This window comes from Thermobia domestica, chromosome 7 (genome assembly GCF_964235325.1).
Source record: "Thermobia domestica chromosome 7, izTheDome1.hap1.1, whole genome shotgun sequence".
Classification (NCBI taxonomy): Eukaryota; Metazoa; Arthropoda; class Insecta; order Zygentoma; family Lepismatidae; genus Thermobia; species Thermobia domestica.
The window spans coordinates 202,656,703-202,673,682 of NC_137460.1; positions in this window are offsets into that span (position 1 = coordinate 202,656,703).

Consider the following 16,980-nt stretch of genomic DNA (forward strand, 5'->3'; position numbering starts at 1 on the left):
AACATTCCTTACTTCAAACTTTCATTTTTTTTTTCTTTTTGCTTTTTTCTTGCTTCTAATATACTTTCAGGTTCTCTCAAAGGCAAAGAGCGACGTGCACGGGAATCAACTAGTTCTGGTAATATACAATGCATATAGAATGATTCTAGCTTATTAATTATCTTGGACATGAACGCCCTGTCACGATTTATTCTTACAATTGCTAGATCTTTAAGTATAAAAACAACGTAATCACAGCGATTTACATCGGCGCAAGCGAGCTTTGTTTGAATTTGGTAATAATAACTGTGAGAGGTTGGAAGTTGAAACTCTTCATTTACTATAGCGAGAGGAAAGTTTTTAATAGTTTGACAGGACTCAGCAATAGACGAACAGTAACGTCCATTGTACGGGCATTTGATTTCCACTAAGTAGTCTTCTTCATTTTCTGTGTGGACAATTCCATCCGGTGATGCAGTCAGAAAAGGATTTTTTAGGTCAACAAACAGTCCTCATCTGCTTACTGTAACGCCTACTTTTTCTTCATATTTCTGAATTGCTGTCGTTTCATGTTCTCTACCCCAGCTTATGGCTTGGTTTGAATAGGTAGGTGAGTATAATAATGCCCTTACCAGCGGTGCTGACAGTGTTCAAGTCCGTCTACAAGCTATTCTTTTTACTTTAGATGCAGTTATACGTATCATTCTTTCTTCCTTCCATCTCTGACATTTTGCTTGCATCCTTGTGTCCTCTTCTATCTCCCTTCTTTTTTTCTCGTCCACGCTCAATGTATTTACTAAAAATTCACTAATCAGGGCCTGCATTTGTTGAGGATTTGCATCGCATGCACCGTAATCCAAATCTTGTCGTTCAAGTTGCTTTGGAGATTCTGCCACTGTTTCAGAATCTCCATCATATGCATCAATTAACCGTCTACGCGAGTTATATTGCCTATTTCTGCTTAGTTTCTTCGCACGCTTTACTAGTAGTCTTTGGAGTGGTGAACATTTTCTGTCACTGTACTTCGATTTAAAAACGTCTCCATGCCACTGTTGTGCTGGACTATTAAATGACAGTACAGCAGCTGAGACTCTTCTTTTATAGCTTTTGCCTCTAGCGAAATCAATACGCTTTCCGCCAATACACTTAGATACATGTGACATAAATGATTCTGCTGGATTGTTGGTTTTATTGTAAAGCAGACTATCGGTCAATGCTACTAATCGTATCATTGCTTCACGTATTTGCGTATACATTCCTACTTCTCTCAACAACTCGATTTGCTTTTTATCATCCCCTTCCAAATTGCAGTCATTCTTATCTCCACATAATGTGTGATCACCCAACTCGTGCAATGCTATTTCATGTATCGACTGTTTAAATTTGCTAATTTCTTCATCAGTAAACTCATTTGTTTTGGACCCAACATATTTTATGTTGCGACGAATACTTGTTGCAATACTATTTATTCTTGACTTCAGAAGTTTCCGTGCTAGTAAACCACTTTTGCCTGGAAATGCTTTGCTGTTCTCACTAATTGCAATTAGTTTCTTTTTTAAATTTCTAACTGCATGATTTGCACATTCGACATTTTCACTAAGTCTGTTACTAGGGAAAGCAACTTCTTCTTTTACCTTTCTTATCGTCGAAGAGTCGCCATCAGCAATAATATTAGTGCATAACACTCCATGTTCTTCAACGAGCCACCTTACACCCTCTGCTATAATATCTGATTCCATTGACGACGATGAAGAATTCCAATTTCTGTGACAATGGTGCTCTTTGACTTGTTTTTTCTCGTGTTCAGAGAGTTTGCAAATAAGACAATATTTGTTTCTGACGCCCGCGTATATTACTGCCTTAGTTTGTTCACCAATAATTACGGCAACGCCGCTCTTGGAATCGAAACCATGTCCATAAGATCTTTTGCACCACCCACCATCAACAACAACCGTAACCATGGCATTTCCATTTTCATCAACACTTCCCTTAGTGATGGCCGCAGCCTTTTCTTCTACAATGGCTTTTTGTATTGCGTCTACTTTCAAACTGTCCATCACTTCTGCACACCTTGCCTCATATTTCTGGTAGATCGGGTAGGACATGTAAGGAGCTTGCATAATTCCAAAAAACTCTTCACTTCGCGCAAACCCAATACCAATGCTTAGTGCTTCCCAAACTGCATCAAAGTGAACAGCTTCTTTGTTGGCTGTAGAAACAGATATGTTTTTTGGACACAATTCCTTACAACACCTGAACTTTTAACACACTGACAATACCGTAATGTATAGACGATTCATGTACCATATATCCCCCAAATGAACACTCAATGGAATGCCTTTGTATCTGACGAATCTTTTCTACAAATATACTTAGATCAACTAATCTTCGGCTGTTTGAAATTGGCGCTTCATTAAACAATTTTTCATGTTCAATTGACAATTCAGGTAACTCCTCTTCAACAGTAGTTCGAGATGCTGGCACATGAGCTTCATCAATCTCATTCATTTGAACATGAATCGCTGCACACTCTTGACTCCTTACAGTTTCTGCTTCAAGTTGTTGTTCCTTCGACCCAGATAGTACGTCATGTGAAAGATGTGGAAGAGATTCACTTCTTACAGAAGATTGTGATCTGAAAGAAACTTATATGAAATTAGACTTGAGTTGCTGTACTGTCAATTTATCACGTACTATCAATGAAATGAAATTCTATGTGAACTCGTTTCGCAAAACATGAAAAAGAGAAATGGTAGCTCACTTGTCAGCTGGATCTTAGGACCTCTTACACTTTTTTTATTTTTATTTGTTTGTACATTATCAGCGGCAATGTCAACACTACTTTCCTTGCAAATATATACAGATATCTATTCGTAGGAAGTCTAAGGGAAATAATAAATGTATTTTAGTGCTATTTCCAAGTTAACGAGCAGGGTTTCAGGGAGTTGTGCTCAAGTAAAGTAAATGACAATGAAATATAATTACTAGTTTTACATCTGACCACAATTGTGCATTTTAGGCTAAAGAAGACGGAGACAGTAAATGAATTATGACATAATTGATAGAACGAGACCTTGGAGGGGTACGGGAAGGCCCCTAGAAAACACACGACGTTGTCTACCACACTTATGTGACCTGGGATCGAACCAGGAATTTCCTGCTCCAAAGGTGAGCGTCCTACCGCTAAACCACTGGGCCCCATGATCTATTCACATCAGTTCTACGTCCCACAAGTATGCTCATGTTTCAAGCAAATCAGCATTGTGTGATACTACTTGTGGCCTTCGTAAAAGGTTTTGTATCACTCTATCCAAACGTTACACCAAATTTGCTTGAAGCTCCTGCAGTAAAGAAAGGAATCAAAATAAGACATATGTGTTTTTTGTATCGGCCAACGTGAGGGATGAAGGAGGCAAACGCCCCATAACATGCGAACCGGGTGTTTGCCTCCTTCATCCCTCACGTTGGCCGATACAAAAAACACATATGTCTTATTTTGATTCCTTTCTTTACTGCAGGAGCTTCAAGCAAATTTGGTGTGACGTTTGGAAAACATTGCTTGTTAGAAGGGAACAAACATTGGTCGGAAAGAAAAAGAAAAAAAGAGGTGGAAATTTCAGTTATTATAATAAGATGTCCATATCTCGAGATCCTTTAGTTTGGCACGTTCGTAGCCTCACGCAACTAACTCACAGAAAGTTGCCAGAAATGAATATTTTTATTTTTTAGGGTGTCGAAGGGAAAGTAAAAATATCTCCATATTATTTAGATAGGCTTTCTTTTTGAAAATAAAATCTCGTTGTTTTTTTTAACGTATTCATCATACTCAGATGTATTTAGACCTTGCATCTTAGTGCTGCCGTCGTGCTTGCAGACCAACACTCAAACAAATCTTTCTCTTATTTACTAAGATCCAAGCTTTTTTTTTGTTTCATAAGTAGTAGTTTTGTTCTCAGTAAATAAGAAAGAGATTCATTTGATGAATACTGGTGTACAAATATGATGACAGCCTTAAGACTTGAACTCTGCAACATTCTTAATATTTTAATCTGATGTCTGGTAACTCCTATATGATATTAGTCGTATAGCCTATTTTCTGTTGAGGAACTAGGCTTACTAGCTGTCAAAGCCAATATTTAAATATCCGGAGCATTTTATCACAAGTTCCTCAAAGCCTGCCCACGTTTAACACATTAAACCGTGCAATATCCTAATTATTTTATTCTGATATCTGACAACTGATATATAGCATTAATAGCTCTATTTTCTATTGCATTAGGCCTACTACTAGTCAAAGTCTGGATTTTAATACCACTTCATACACATCATACGTTTTCCAGAAGGAAAATGAAATATATCTCAGATACTGTCAGCCATAATGAAAAAGAAGTAACAAGGATATACCCTTTCACCAAAATTTCGTTTACCGATATTTCTGTGCTGCAAAATTTCCTGCACCGAAAGTTTCAGCACAGGGGAGGGGGTTGGATTGCTTTCTTCAGTAAAAGAAACTAGTATCTTTTTTTTCTTTTTGTCCAAATCTGTTTTCAATTTATTATATTTTAATATTCAAAATCTACTTCATGTTAATATTCAAAGTCTAGTCTTATTTTTGTCATATTTTCCATTTGCCATTTTTCCATTGTTTATTTATTTTATTCAGGTTTCTTTTCCTTTGTAATTTAATTAGTTTAAGCTATAAATGTAATTAGTTAACATTATTGTATTCTTTATTGCATTAATTATTTTATAATACAATTATATTATTAGTGGTGAGCTTATGTCCGGTGAGTTTTTTGCCGGTGAGCTTATGTCCGCGACCTCTTTAATTCATTATACAGATGCCGAAGTGGCTTAGTGGTAGAGCATTCACCTCTTGTGCTTGGAATTCTTGATTCGATTCCAGCTCGTGCCAGGTGAGCTTTGTGGTGGACTAACACCATGTGCGTGGGTTTCCTCGTGTTCTCCCGTTTCCTCCCACTTTCTTCATTTCACTATTTCATTCATTTCTCATCATCACCGTCTCCTGTAGCCTACGTGACATAACTGTGACACGTAAAACTCAAAGATTTCATTTTATTTTCATTGTTCATTTATTCAATAACATAAGCTGGAATATACTATCAGAAAAATGTTTTGTTGCTTCAAAGTACTCTTTTCATGTCATCTACGGTGCAAGAAGTCCCTTCTTCAATCCCAGGAAATACTATTCTGGGGGGAACAAACTCTTGTCCATGGGTTTTCCCGGTTTTATATCAAATTTGTAGTCCTCAAATTGAACCCTGATGATTCACTTCGTTCATCATCCATATCCTTTAGCCTACAGAGCAGGAATAAAAGTGCGGGGGACGCCGTCCGCCCATTTCCAGAAAATATCTGTGGCGTCCCCTCACTTTCTAAAAAAATTACAATGGGCAAAGATAGGCACGGGGGACGGCGTGACCTTTTCAAATACACTTTTAACCCTGCTATAGAGTACAATATAATTTCCAAATCACTGAATATAGAAAGCTCCTTTGTCGACAGGTAAGGTCGAGCGGTCCAAATCAAATATATTAGATCGGCGATCGCGAGATATGCCTGTTGCGGGTTCCAATCCAAGTTAGTGCATAGTTGCCTATGTCCTTTCATCGCTCATTTTATTATCACCATTTATTTTCAATAATCTTTTCCTACATGCACAATCGTGGAACGTAGAACTCAACAATAAATTTTCGTACATTCCACTATCATTTTCGTACAAGTAATAGGTTGTAATTTGTACGTAAATTGTACATAAGACGATCCGCCAGACGATCCCTCTCCAATCAACTGCACTTGGCGCTCCACAGTCTTTGTGGATGATATTGTTTATCAGAATCGTGTTATAATTGACCCAAATAAATGTCATTGTGACATCTTTAAAGGACTACAAATATATACGTCCCTTTCAGTAGGACAGAAAAAATAACACCAAAGCACAAATGTGTTTCAAAATATCTACTCACTGAATTATTGCACTCAGATAAGGAATTCTTTGCTAACATCCATAGGAGCCATTCCAGGTGGGCCTACTTTAAACACTAGAATTACTTCTAATACAATTATTATTAATAATGAACATATAATTTGTGCAGAAGTACCTAGGTACAACAGTGCAACTCTGCTTACCAGAGGCAAATGATTATCGAACTAAATCTTTCTTATGGGTTACCATTTGGTAGTGTATAGAGCGGGGAAAGGAAATTTCACAACTATTACAGAACACTCAAAACATGGATACGCTATTGCATTTTTCTATATACATACACAGTAAGCTATCACGTGAAAAATATATTACGCAAATAACTTTAAAAACTAACACCTACCTCTCTTCAAGCTTTCTTCTTTTTTCCTTCCAATATCTTTGAAGAACAGATCCTTGGCGTGATTCTTTCTCTGGCAGTTTTGAATAATGAATTCTCGACCGTTTTCTTCTTACACATGTATTACTATTTTGTAGTTCGCTATCCATCACAATAGAGTAAATCCTCTGATTTCTATGCAAACTTTTGTCAGTTGATGCGACAAATAAGCGAGTTTGCTATTCAGTTCACTATACAGTTCAAAACAATTTTTACAAGATGAACACTTCTCTCACTTGAAAACAACACAGAGAGCTTTTCTGAAACTTCCGTACATCGTTAGTTCCAATATGCCTCTACAGGTAACGATTCGCCGAGATGTTTACGCAGAATCAATGAAATCTTTATGATCTATGAAGAGAGAGAAAACTAAATTTGCTCTTATCTGCTGTCAATCTGCATTCCATTGGTATCTTCGTCTGCGGGGACAACTCAGAGTTCACGCACGTGAACTAGCGGGGGGCAGAGAATGAAAGAAACTACCTGCTTATACATCGGGACAGCATTAAAGGGCTCTTTCCCCAACCACTGCTTCTTTTCACCCCCACAACCCTCGGTTAGTTCTCGCGAGCGTGTAAGGTCGACTATACACTATAAGATAGATCCTAGGAAATCTCTTACGATTTATCCTAGAGTCAAAATCTCAACGTGCATGGCAACAGATCCCATGTCATTTCCTGTGTTCTGAACGATCCTATGAGATTTCTCTTGTTTAGAGCACGCTCTATTTCGGAAAGAAAATTCTTAAGATTTCGATTTAAGCGACATCAGGTGAGAGAAAGTGAAAACAAAACAAATGAAAACACAAATGATGAGGTATCTTCAGATCGTGCAGGTTTACTTTAGATGTACCACTCGAAATAATTGTTGAAAAATTATAATTTGTCACTATTTTCCAAATGATTTGCGTTGACCGACATGAAAATATCTTACATAGCATAGATAAAATCCCTGAAGAGGACCAACAAAAGCAATTGTTGATAAACTACAATTCTTTTACGATTTGCGTATAAATACGGGATCAAGATATATATATCTAGTATAAAAACTATAGTGCAAAAAACGCAAACCAAGTTGTGCTAGGTTGTTTCTAGAAAGTACGAATGCTATTTAACCTAGTCAGAGCAGGGCTAAGCGGGGTTCCGAGCGTCAGTGAGGGGGTGCGAGCGAAGGAAGCAGGCGCGTCAGTTGATGTAGTGAAAACGAGTGGGTTTTGGCAATGATAAGAGTTTGAATAGCACTTGTCACGGTATCGTGGTAGTAGCGCTCCACTCGTAAACATAAATTATACCTTCTGTAAACTATGCAGTAATACACCGGTGGTGGAAAATAGTATCACCGGTCAACTTTCATATGCACTCACTTACGTAAAAGTTTCGCAGAAGGGGTCCAGAAGTAAGCAGAACATACAAAATTTACAGAAGAAATGGAAGATGCAAGTACTTAGACCTAACACAACCTAACTAAATCTAACCTAATGAAGTTAACTAGCTTAAACTAACCTAATATTAATAGAAGTAAGCGAAATTCTATCACTTTTTGAAAATTGTGTTGGACCAATATACTAATATAATCTAACGTAACATAACCGTAACTAACCTGAACCAACCTAAACTAAACTAATGTGAATATAAACTACCGAAATTGTAGCATTTCTTAAAAAAAATAGCTGGACCCTTTCTGCTAAACATTGTCTCACCTATTTTAACCGTCGTTAAAACATTTATAATGATTTTACACTAGTAACCCTACAGTTGTAAACATAAAATACAGGTGTATTACTTTGTATTTAATTATGTTGCTTCCAAAAAATTTGTTTCTTATAAATATGTCTTTTCATGCAAAGTATTAAATTTTACTTGTAAATCTTCTAAAATGTGGTGCGCCAAAAGTATACCAGCACCCTTCTGACTTACGCTTTTTTTTTTTTTTTTTTTTTTTTTTTAGAGGTATCCAATTTAACAATATAGCGCCTGATATTAATATCAGTGGGATGTGCAGTGTGGTTAGCATAGTAATTCTTCAACTTTATACTTTTATTAAACAGAACTATTTCACAATGTTGATATACGTCATTCGGCCAGACAGGAAAAATCTTCACGTGTATGGCACACAAGGGTAAGATTTCCTACAAGATATGTCATAACATTTTTCCGAAGATAAATCCTAAGATATTTCCTAGGATTGATCTCGTAATGTATAGCGCGCCTAAGCTGTCACCGCTCTCAGTGTTGCCGTACCTCCGATCAACTTGTGTAGTTACAAGTCCGGAAAAATAAGGAGACAGCTTTCCTTCCTATTTTCAGTTAACAACAACAAAAATTTTAAAAAAATATATATATTTCAACTAGGAAAAAGGAAAGAAAGAAAAGGAATCGAGACAACATTGGTTTTTAGCCAGAAGGGATCATAAATCTCTACCACGTGTCGCGAAGATTAATAAGGAAAGGTCCAGAGGGGTGAACAAGGTTTTTAGAATTCCTGGAAAAAGAGCCCTCTCTTTCTGTCCCAATGTATAGTCTCCTATCTGCTGTTCTGCGTTGTTGCCACATAAAGACTATAAATTAAACAGCTTTTAAATGGAAGAAAATTAATTTTTAATTAGCGCGCTTTAATATTACCCTACCAAAAAAAAAGTAAAAGTGAACATGCAATATTAATACTAACATGCAATATTAATACTAACAAACATTTGGACGAATTTTGAAATATATAAAATAAATAGTTTTCATAATATTTTGGAAAGAAATATGCCATGTTATTATATAGGGAAATCCCATCGCATTTCGAGTGTTGGACACAGCCTTAATATTCACCTTGTTGCTGTAGAAGAATTTCTGTCTAAATTTTTCTCGCCTTAGAAATTAGAATATTCCCATTTCTTTCTAGTACGTGCTAACGTTTTCATCTCGGGAAGATATCTTAATTACTGTGAAATATGTCCTTGTAATGAGGATAATAGCACTGTTCATTCTTTTTTCTCTTTGATTATCTTATTGCTAACCAGGATCAAGGTTGTCAGAGGTGCTGAGCTAAACAAAAATAGTACTTAATTGTGATTGTTAAATATCTTTCCATTTGAGGTTAAAAGTTGTAGTTTGTAAATTGTAAATATGTATTATTTAGTAGTAGCTTCCGGTAATATTGATCATGGTAGAAATAAAATGATTAAAGGTAAATAATAATAATAATAAAGTTTTTCATTACAAGAAATGAAGTTACATTTTGCAATAATTAAGATAAATATTGCCGAATAAAAAAGAGACACCCCATTAACATTAAATACCGCGTGAGACCACGTTGGTCTCATAAAATATTTCCTTACGGCCACGTGGTGCCAGATTAGTCTCACACAACTTCTTGTTAGCTTGGGTCTAGGAAAATTCGGTGTAAGAAAACTCGGTGTAGGAAAATTCGGTGTACGGAAAACTCGGTGTGGGGAAATTTTGGTGTAAGGTAGATTCGGTGTAATATATATTGAATATTACAAAGTAGGATAATTTACGACACATCATATTTGGAAAACGGAAACCATATAATGTAACGAATAAAATGTTATTACCTATTTCAAGAAAAGCAAATTTATTTTACTGCCTTGAGTCCAATACCTCTTGTATGTCTTTTCCGGGGTATTACTATAAACTACTATTCATCACCCATTGAAGCTGACACTTTTTGTCAGAAATAAAACAATTATAAGTTCAGAGAATAGTTATAGGAACAACTAAAAACACCTTTCCTATAAGGTGCATCATAGAACATATACAAGGTGATTCTTTTAAAACTCACGGATTTCATTTGGGTCTAGAATTTCTAACTGAAGTCCGATTTTCATGCGGTTTGTGGCAAATGATCAAGGAACGTTGGGAGATTTATGGAACTATGTTTACTGGTTTAAATTCATTTGGGGTAATATCGGCCACGCCTCTAGAAAAGCAGCAAATATTCGCCACTGTACCGAATTGGAATTAGATGAGGTGCGGTATGGAGATTTGAGTTTCTTCGTTAGATGGCAACCTCGCGACGGTCAATAAGAAACAGGAAACTGGGCCGTTGTATTTAGAATTATGCTGTACTACTGTATCAATATGATAAAGACACAGTTACAACAATGTACTCTTTGGAGCAACGTGATTTTATCGTTAAAAAGTTTTTGGAGAACGGGATCTGTTGTTGCTACGCAAAGGGCATTTACACGCAACTTTGCCTCACGTTCTGCCCCAAACAGGAACATAATATGGTCGTTAGTGAATAAATTGCAGGAAACAGGATCGCTTCTGAGGAAGACGGAAGCATCGGACCTCGCTGGCGGATGTTGTGAAAGATGTCAGGTACCGACTCTTAAGTCACCCAAGAAATCTCTATTCAACATGTGATATCGCTTCAAATATCCAATATCTCATTCGAACTGTAACGTACAATGGCGAATATTTGCTGTTTTTCTTGCGGCCTGCTCTATATTACCCCGGATGAATTTAAACCTGTAAACATAGTCCCGTAAATCTCCCATTCTCCCTTGATGATTTGCAAGAAACCGCATGAAAACCGGACTTCAGTTAGAAATTCTAGAGCTAAATGAATCCGTGAGTTTTGAAAGAATTACTCTGCATATACATAGGCTATGTAAAATTTAAATATTTATTTATAAAATAGACTTAAAATCGTCAGAACACTTTTGAAAAATCTACAATTTTCAACTTTGCCGTCTAGTAACCTACATTTTCTTTCTTTTTTTCTTTTTTTTCTTTTTTTTTTTTTTTTTTTTTTTGGAAGTAGAAAATTCTAGGAGACATCCTCCAAAACAGCATAAAAACTTAATTTTTAAATTAAATGTCGATTGGTAGAGATAGTCGCTTCGCTTAATCACACGAACGGACGTCAAAAAACAAATTTCTCGTCATGTAAGGGCCATGAAATGTTAAAATCCGTCGAAATCTAGAATTGAAATTATTTCACGATCACAATTTTTCAAAATTTGGTATAGTAGACAGTAAAAGTACGTTCTACACAAAGTTTGAACTTAAAACTAATACGCTCATTTATCCTGAAAGTTGAGTTTTTAATAAATCCTACGGTCTACTACAACGAATCTTCCTTTACACCGAACATTCCCCACACCGAATTTTCCTACACCGAGTTTTCTTACACCGAATTTTCCTACACCGAATTTTCCTGCTCCCTGTTAGCTTATGTCCTGTAGTGACTCACTGATCTCACTTTTTACATTAAAAGCTATTGTAGTTTTTAGTAGTCAACCTAGTAGTACAAGAAACAACCTTACCTGTGGAATTGAGTCCAACGTCTGGGTACAATCGGCTAAAATTTGTGGGGTGACATGTTGGTCTCACGTGGCCACTAAGCCTGAGAGACCGGAGCAGGACCACTGTCTGTCTGGGGCCACGTGAGACCAACGTGTCACCACAAGAAAGAATCAATATTACATAGTACTGATACTACAGAATTACCTAAAATAAATAAGTTATTACTTAGGAAGACACACAGAAACCAAAAATGATGAAAAACATTTTGGCTATAGGAGATGTTCTTGTTGCAATACAGGTGGTACTTAACCTGTTAACAGTAAGAGAACACCACTCTCATTTTTCAAATTTCCAACCAACGAGAATGAGAATAACTCACCGAATACTCATATATTTGGAGAGAATTTCTTCTGGGATAGATAACTGTATTATAAAATATTAAGTTCTTTCAAGTGCATAATATGCTTTGCACCTTAAAATGGCATAGATTTTACCTAGTTTGACAAGGGATGGTTAAGTTAGAGTTATTGATGTTTCTATTTCACCTAATCACCTAAGTTTTCTTCTCTACCTTATATTAACCCAAGCTATTCAAATCTACTCTAACTTATCGTGAGATTGAGGTAGTGATTTAAAATATTGCCTTTACTTTAAATTAGTTGAGTTTGTTAAGAATGATCAGTGATATATTGTACTCTACATCCGCGCCCTAACCTAACTATTCTGGTTAGGTGGTTATACTCTACAACCTAGCTATTTACCCCTTGAAAATGAGTTCCTATTACAATAAGCATATTCAACTCGTTGAATATGTTATGCAGGAGGAAATATTGAGTTCGGGAATAATTCATGAACATTTTTATTATTTATTTTAAACAAGCTACAACAAATTAATCATTAATATTTTATCTGTTACTATTTACGACTTCCTCCGATCGTTCAATATTTTTTTTTTTTTTTTTTTTTTTTTGATCCTTCGGCGATAAAAATCTCCCGGTCTTGACCCAAAGAATTTCGTCCAACCAACCCTTCAATTCCACGTCATTATCGAACGATACACCACGTAAAGTGTTCGAAGACGATCGGAAGTGATGAAAATCTGACAGCGCCAAGTCTGGATAGTATAGTGGATGAGATTTCCCATTCAGGTTCTTGAATCGCGGATTTGGTCATATTGGCGATGTGGGAACGAGGGTGTCGTGTTGAAGAATGACATCTCACCTATTCAGTCTTTTTGACTGAATTGTTTCGTTGATTGGTCAGTTTTTGAACGTATAACTCTGCATAAAATGTTACTTGCGCTCAGGCAGTTTATTATTCCTTCTCATTACATCATACAACATGGTCTTTCGAGAATGAAGATCTTGGTTTGCACGCGGGCCGCTTGTTAGTCGGGGTTGAGCAATTCTTTTTGTTGTTTCATCTTCAGTAACAATGCGATAAAGAAAACGCTGTTTGTGACCCTACATTTAGTGCAAGGGCATATATAATCCCGTGAGATTTTGAATGAAGAAATATTATGACTAATCGCGATGTATTTGTAATAGAAGCATATAATCATGTGCTACCAAGTGTTTTTCCTAATTCAGTTGCAGACTGACGTCATAATTTCAATATCTTTCTCCGTCTGTAACTCGTTTATGGTTAATTCTATGCAAATTTTGTAGATAACATTTTTTGTTCGGAATGAAAAAAGGAAGAGAAAAGGTTATTATAATATTTTTAATATCTCTTACCGTTTCCGAGATATGATCATAGTTTTAAGATTTCTCAGTTGTTTTTCATTCATATTAAAAAAAGTAAAAAACTTTTCGGCCAAGGCTACAGGTGAAATTAGGTTTCGTAATTTGTGCAAAAGGAAATATGTTATTGGTTTGAGTGTTACTCATGTTATGCAACTCATTTCGTAACTATAGAGGGCGAGGTTTCCGATTTGAAAGGATAATTTCTGACAATGTGGAATTTTTGAAGGTCTTTTTGCTTCTTTTTTGGGCTTTTTGTCAGCCCTTATTAACCGAGTTACACCAAATTTGGTGGGTTGCCTTTTAAGGCCCTACAAATACTGAAACCGATCGAGTGAAATATACAGGGTATTCCAATTCTTTTGTATTTTTTCAACGGCTATCAATCTGTTGTCCGGGCTATTTTTCGCCCCTATTTGAATCGATTTATACCAAATTTTTAAAATGATTTTGTATGAGTGTCTAGTTGTCCCAAAACTTGAGACAGATCGGAGGAAAACTCCACTTACAGTAGGTGCTAGAATAAAATAGTTACAGATTTTTGTTAAATTTCCTAAATTAAACTCCCCTCCCCGCTAAGCGATATTATATATATATAATATAAACCAGCCGCACTTCGCATGGCAAATGCGCAAATTCTATAAGATTTCAAAATATATGATATAAAAACTTATCAGTTAAGCTTTGAGTTAACATCATCAGGAGTGTCATTATATACGTCGGCGACCACAGCATCTATAGATTCAACACCATCGTTTTCGATTATTTTGACATGTCACATACCCCCTCCAACTTCCCTCGTAAAAACCGTTCGGAGCATTGTTCTCGCTGCATTAACCTATAATTTGGAGGGTGAATATTCTAGTACCAATTCAAATTTACCGATAGCAACACTGAAAATTACTTTGGTAGGTTGTTTATTACTTACTTACATATAATATTCTAAGAATATTGCAAATTTCTACGTGTTTCAACTATATTATTTTTAATATACGGTATGAACACAATTCTTTTTTACTTATAATTAACACGTAAAAATATTATACAGAGAAAACTTCACAGGTTATCCTTCGAGTCCAAGGGTTCTTTACCGTGGTCTGCAAAATCTCTGTTATCGCAGATCTCTTCATCGCCACCACACTTACACATTTCTGTGCACGGTAAAGTCCGTGTTTTACACATGCAATTTACAACACAACGTCCTAGTTTCAGTAATCATTGTGGTGCACATGGCATCGAACTCATCATAGGAGAATACTTGTTTCCAGATTATTCCCATCCAAACCGTGATGGTTCTGGGAAGTTTGGATGTTGCTTATCACCATTGCGCCACTCCAACACTTAATAATGTATTCTTAAAATATGCGGTGTCAGGGAGGATTTTCTTGGACGTAAATTTTCACTTTGCACATCTTTTCTTGAAAACATCCATCAGCGAAATTCACCTATGTTTGATATTTATCCTGGCAAGTAAACTTGGCAAATAATTGCTCAACTAGTTGCCTAGTTTAAATTCTTCTAATCCAAGTAATACCAAAGCCTGAATAACTTCTTTCTCTGTTATTTGGAAACCTTTCGAAAAAAATAGTTTGCCTTTATTCTTGAAGGACCCGGTAATATCACTGCCCGAAAGCACATGAAGAGCTACCAAAGCCTGAACTTTTGTCGGTCATATACTGCAATAAACGAGATTGATATCAATAAATCGTTTATCAGCACCAAATCCAGTGACAAACTTAGTGCCTTTTGGAAAATGTTGCGACCACGACAGTGAAAGGATGAAAACGTCTGTATCTGGTGAATATATGTGCAGACTAGTAGAATGACGTGAAATGCACAATGAATGTAGGATAATTTTGGTATCAACTTAAGAGGAGTGTTTTGAGGTTCTCTAACATCATTTCCATCTGATGATTTTGAATTATTCCTCCAGCTATCTATCAGTTTTTGTTTAATCTTTTGTGCATGCAATATGACTTTATTTGCGAGATATGATGTTAATACATCCTTAGATTTGAATGAGACAAGAGAGATGTTATTGACAATCTTTGGATATTGATAGAGTCTGTAATGTTATACTCAACAGCCATTTCTTTCCCAGCTCTTTTTCTTTCTTTCTTTCTTCGTATGGTTCTTGAGTGAATCTTCTAGCTAAGTATCAAATACCAAGTGAGTTTTCCTCCAACCTGTCTCAAGTTTTGGAGGCCACAACTAGATATTCATACAAAATCATTCTACAAATTTGGTATAAATCGTTTCAAATAGGGGCAGAGAAATAGCCCGGACAACAGATTGGTAACCGTTGAAAAAATACCAAAAAAAAAAAAGGAACACCCTGCATATTTCACTCGATCGGTTTCAAAATTTGTAGGGCCTTAAAAGGCTAACCACCAAATTTGGTGTAACTCGGTTGAATAAGGGCTGAGATAAAGACCAAAAAAGAAGCAAAAACACCTTCAAAAATTCCACATTGTCTGAAATTATCCTTTCAAATCGGAAATCTTTGTCCATAGTTATGAAGCGAGTTACATAACATAAGTGGCACTCAAACCAAGAACATATTTCCTTTTGTGCGATTAAAACTATAACTGTCTCCGAAACCGTAAGAGATATCAAACAAATTGGGTCTAGGAAAATTCGGTGTACAGAAAACTCGGTGTGGGGAAATTTAGGTGTAAGGTAGATTCGGTGTAATACATATTGAATATTACCACTTACGATAATTTACGACACTTCATATTGTGAAAACGAAAACCATAAAATGTAACGAATAAAATGTTGTTTCCTATTTCAAGAAAAGCAAATTTATTTTTTTGCCTTCAGTCCACTACTTCTTGCATGTCTTTCGCGGGGTACTATAAACTACTTTTCATCACACAATGAAGCTGGCACTTTTTGTCAGAAATAAAACAATTATAAGTTCAGAGAATAGTTATAGGAACAACTAAAAACACCTTTCCTATAGTACATCATAGAACATATACAAGGTGATTCTTTTAAAACTCACGGATTTCATTTGGGTCTAGAATTTCTAACTGAAGTCTGATTTTCATGCAGTTTGTGGCAAATGATCAAGGAACGTTGGGAGATTTATGGAACTATGTTTATTGGTTTAAATTAATTTGGGGTAATATCGGCCACGCCTCTAGAAAAGCAGCAAATATTCGCCACTGTATCGAATTGGAATTGGGTGAGGTGCGGTGTGGAGATTTGAGTTTCTTCGTTAGATGGCAACCTCGCGACGGTCAATAAGAAACAAGAAACTGGGCCGTTGTATTGAGAATTATGCTGTACTACTGTATCAATATGATCAGGAGACAGTTACAATAATGTACTCTTTGGAGCAACGTGATTTTATCGTTAAAAAGTTTTTGGAGAACGGGATCTGTTGTTGCTACGCAAAGGGCATTTACACGCAACTTTGCCTCACGTTCTGCCCCAGACAGGAACATAATATGGTCGTTAGTGAATAAATTGCAGGAAACAGGATCGCTTCTGAGGAAGACGGAAGCATCGGACCTCGCTGGCGGATGTTGTGAAAGATGTCAGGTACCGACTCTTAAGTCACCCAAGAAATCTCTATTCAACATGTGATATCGCTTCAAATATCCAATA